Raw genomic sequence first — 5,438 nt, forward strand, 5'->3', positions numbered from 1 at the left:
TGGAAACCGGGATCCCTAGACTAGGATTGAGTCTAGTCTGAGACGTGGAGTCACGAGTTTATTTACAGTTTTATATGGATTCATGTTTCAGATTTTACATTTATTTCTGATATTTACTGCATGCTTTTATATTGATTATATTATCGCATGTTCGTTGATTTATACTGGATTATATTCTCACCGGAGTTATCCGGCTGTTGTCTTGTTTGTATGTGTACATGACAACAGGTGAGACAGGATCAAGGTCCAGGAAATGAGGAGAGATCGTGATTAGAGTGGAGACTTCGGACTTTGATGTAGATAGGGTTTTGACACTTGACATTAGTAGTTGAACCTTAGTTTGAGATGTTTGTATGTTGTATCAGATTTATACTCTCATACTGATATGTATAAGAGTTTGATTCCATTACGTTCCGCAATTAAAGAAAAAAAATTTATGACCCTAATTACTGGATTAGTAAATTGATCCTAATGATGATTAAGAATTGATTAGCGTTCGGGTCCTCACAGTAAACAACAACTCAAGTTTATCAAGTTATAAAAACAACACATATTTTTCCAAAGCTAGTATGTCATCCCCCGACAACCATGTCGCATTATTGTGCAGAAGTCATAAGCTATTGATAAATTCCGAGGACCAGAAATTTGGTATCCTTCTAATTGTACAACCACCAGCCCTTGCACATAATGGAGTTGATCACTAAAGAATATTTATTTCCTCCCGATAAAGCCCTAACGAATTTTCCTTTCCAAATAAAAACCTACACAATTTTACTATAATTGAACTATTCTTTCAATTATTTCCCTCAGTATGCAAGCCGAAGAAAGTCCTATGTGATCAATCACATTTTCCTCTCTTTTTACAATCTCAAAATTATTAGAATGAATTGAGCATATCACAAAATCTATCAGAATCTATCTTTTTCATTCTAAAATCTCTCCTAAAAAAAACATCTTAAAAACAAGTTGGCATGTACTTTATGGGAAGATTTTCTTAATAATATTATAGCCTATTTGGCTAATATTGGCGAAAAAATAGCCGTTGTTATTATCCAAATGTGTCGAGCAAAACGATTTAGATGAGAAATATGTATTTCAAATACGTACCATGTCACAAAACTGGTTGTACATAGAGATTCGGAGGAAGTTACTGAATTTTTAAATAAATATTTCTAATTAATTTTAAAGAATTTGATTTAAAAACATATTTATCTCAATTGTTTAAAAATAAGAATATATATAGATTCTCAGAAATTGACGGATTGAATATATATTTAGGTTGATTGTGTACATCAATACACCAAACATAATCAACACGATTTCATTGTCGTCGTCTAAAACAATTTTAGAGGAGCTGCCAAAAAATAATATTCAAACAATAAAACAAGTTTACGAAGATAACGAGGTTGGTAAATTTATTTTCTTTTAATAGATTTTATATATATTGAATATCAAAACTTTTATTTTTCTAAATATACTTTATAAATGTATAAGTTGGAAGTTTGTGGGTTTTGGCAAAAATTGTAGGTATTGAGTCTTCTCATGAATGATCATATTTGTCATGCAAGAAATGTCCGAAAAAAGTGATTCCAATGGGTTAAAAAAAATTTCTGTAAAAGATGTGATAAATTTTATGTTATGGAAATTTGAGGTTAGTTAAACAATCTTCTTTTAAATTCAGTTTGTTATGTAATAAATATTATGTAAGCTTTGTTGTTTAATGTTTGTTTAAATAGGTTCAAAATCCTACTCGAGTTGTTAACAAAACTGAAAATGTTGTTTTCTTACTATGAGATAGAGAGTGCATTTATCTTATTGAGAAGATATCATTGGATGTGAGGATTGATGGGGAGCATGAGGTTATTAATATTGATAATTTTCATTTAACCTTTGTTTCTTTTAAATATTTTAATATTAATTATTTTATTTTTCAGATATCAACTTTAGGAGAAATCTCAGAGGACATCGAGGATTTGGTTGATCGCAAAGTTCTTTTCAAGGTTCAAGTACTAGCAGATCAGATTTAAGGATTATTTGGAAATTTAATGTTATGAAAGTGACATTAAACCCGAGTATCATAAAAAAATATTGTAGAGAAACATTTTAATATAGTTTTTTCAGACATTTAAGTTACATATTGTTCAACCCTTAATTCTCTATTATAATTATGATTATTTTCTTCATCTGATGTTTAGACAATTATATCGATTATTGTTTGGATATTTTTATGAGAATTACATCATATGAAAAAATAAATTTAGAATGAAGTATGTGATCAAGAAACATAAAGATTCTTAAAAATTTGAAGACATTTCAAAAGAAAAAGAGTAGGTCTCTTGTGAGACGGTCTCACGAATCTTTATTTGTGAGACAGGTCAATCCTACCGATATTCACAATAAAAATTAATAATTTTAGCATAAAAAGTAATATTTTTTTTCATGAATGACTCAAATAAGATATCCGTCTCACAAATTACGACTCATGAGACTGTCTCACACAAGTTTTTGCCAAAGAAAAATAAAAGAAAAGAAAAGTGCAGACGTTCAAATATAGTAATGAAATTTTTAAATACATCACATGAAATAGTAAATTTAAATTTGAGTAGGTCTCTTGTGAGACGATCTCACGAATCTTTATCTGTGAGACGGGTCAACCCTACCGATATTCACAATAAAAAGTAATACTCTTAGCATAAAAAGTAATACTTTTTCATAGATGATCCAAGTAAAAGATCCGTATCACAAAATACGACCCGTGAGACCGTCTCACACAAGTTTTTGCCATGAAATTTTAGTGTCACGAATTATACTGAAAAAAGTCTGAATTTGAAAATTTTCAAACTTCAAAAAACTTCTTTAATAAATTAGCTAACCAAGATTATTAGAGCATTCAAAATTTGAAACTCAAAGATATCATTAAACAATCTTCTAAAATTCAAGAAAACTTAAAAATTATCATGAATTATTTTACAAGAGAAATTTGAAATAAAGTAAATTCTTAATTATAATAATTACAAAAATTTGCAACTGCCATAAATAATAATCTGACAAATTTTTTGAAGTTTGAAATCAAAGAATAAACCACAATTATTATAAGAGTGAGTCTCACGTGAGACCGTCTCACGGATCTTAATCTGTGAGACGGGTCAACCCTACTCATATTCACAATAAAAAATAATACTCTTAGCATAAAAAGTAATACTTTTTCATGGATGACCCAAATAAGAGATTCGTCTCACGAATACGACCCGTGAGACTGTATCACACAAGTTTTTGTCTTATTATAATCCCTTTGTGCGCGTAAAAAAGATCATTAAAAGTTATTTCAATAAGAAATTTATGGTGGTTCCATTAAAATTTTCATAGATGATTTCAAAAGTTTAAAATCGACTTCGGCTTCAACAAAAGATAATATTAAAGTTTCTTTAAAAATGTACAAATGCTATAGTTTCAAAATCTCCTACAGTAATATGGATGATGAATGATATGCAGTAATATGGATGATAAGATGATTTATAATTTAATAATTTCGAAAACTTGAGTCAAACATTGAATTAAATAATGATGTATGATCAATTAATGCTTTATTTTTCGCACCTAATGATTTATATGTATAAGCTGGAAAACGTAGAATATATATATATGATCAATTAATCGGACTTTAAACCAAAAAGTCCACCTAAGTAAGACTAACTTCATCAAATATAAGGAATAAAACCTTTGAACTTCATGTTGAAACAGCATATCCTAAAGCTCGAGTTTGTTACAAACAATTCAATCAATTGTTCAAAATTTTAACAAATCTGGGCTAAGTTTGAGATTAAATCAAGCATTTCCGATCCACAAATTTGAATACAATAATACTTACTGTAATCAGTACTATATAAAATGTTGAAGAATTGGGATTGAATAAGGATAGGATTAAAAGTCATGCATGGGCGAAAATTGAAAAAACTATTGTAAAGATGTGGAAAGAGTTTACGTAAATTTCAATCAATGTCATTTCCGAATTATCAATATTTTTCAGTTTCGCAAAATAGCTTAATACATGATGAGTTGCGTTTGATAGAAGAACTCTCTCGAGAGAACATCTCAATCTCCTCAACAATTTGAACAATAAACAACGTCATGTATATGATACACTTGTTATCGCGGTTGATTCAAATACGAGAGGGATTTTCTTTGAATATGAATATGGAGGTACTGGAAAAATATTTGTTTGGAAAACTTTACCATCATGCTTCAGATCAAAGGGAGAAATTGTTTTGAACATGACATTCAGTGATATGACATCTATTTTCCTCCATAGTGGAAGAATTGCACATTCTCGCTTTGCAATTCCATTTAATCTTAACAAGGAATCGACATACAAAATCAAACAAATGAGTCATCTAGCAGAACTTAAAGTAAAATCTAAACTTATCATTTCTGACGATGCTTCAATGACATACAAGTTTTGTTTTGAAGCTTTGATAAAACCATGAATGATAAAATGAGATCTGTCAATTCTTCAAACCTTCATCCACCATTTGGAGGCGAAACAATTGTTTTCGTCTGGGTTTTTTTTGAAAAATATTGCTTGTTATTCTAAAAGACAGTAGACAAAATCTTATTCTCATGACTATGAATTCATCGTATCTTTGGAGACATCCAAAGTTTTGATATTGATGAAAAACATGCGAATGCAGAATTTGGGTTCTGATGAAGAAAATGCTGAAATGAAACAATTTTTGGATCAAATTGCTTATTTAGGGGATGGAAAAATCAGAGAAGCGAAATATGGCTATTCAAAATTTGATATTCATGATGAAATTTTACCGAAAGATTACATTGATCTTATTGCAACAATTGTTGAGAGAGCATATATATTGTTTGTCAATATTGTCATCGATGCAACATATTTGCAGCAAAGAGCTATATTCACCTCGACTTTTGATGTTATTCAGTCCATAAATGAATACATAATTTCTATGAACCATTCCGAGAGAAGATTGTATCTAAATTCAAATACGACGTGCCATTCAGATAAAAATATTGATATATTGCATGATGTGCATACCCCAAAGTTCTTGAATGCAATTAGGTGTTCTGGAGTATCAATCATGAGTTAAACTTGAAAGTAAGAACTCTGGTTATGTTGGTGTGGAATATAAACCATTGTTGTGGATTATGCAATGACACTAAGTTGATTTTGACGAGGTTTGAAAATAATGTTTTGGAATGAAAGATTCTGATCGAAAGTAATTTAAGTCGTAAATTGATTATTTTAAGAATGTCATTGACCCATCTGATACAAGACTTCTTTTCAAATTTAACTAAAACAATTTCTTTTGATTGTATCATATGTAGAGCCGTCGATTTAAGTTGGGACGACACAAAACTTTTCTTGTTTAGCAATTAGCATGTTGAAATTAAGAAAATAATAAAGGATCGAAATA

Source organism: Primulina huaijiensis, chromosome 13, assembly GCF_012295235.1.
Source record: "Primulina huaijiensis isolate GDHJ02 chromosome 13, ASM1229523v2, whole genome shotgun sequence".
NCBI classification, from domain to species: Eukaryota; Viridiplantae; Streptophyta; class Magnoliopsida; order Lamiales; family Gesneriaceae; genus Primulina; species Primulina huaijiensis.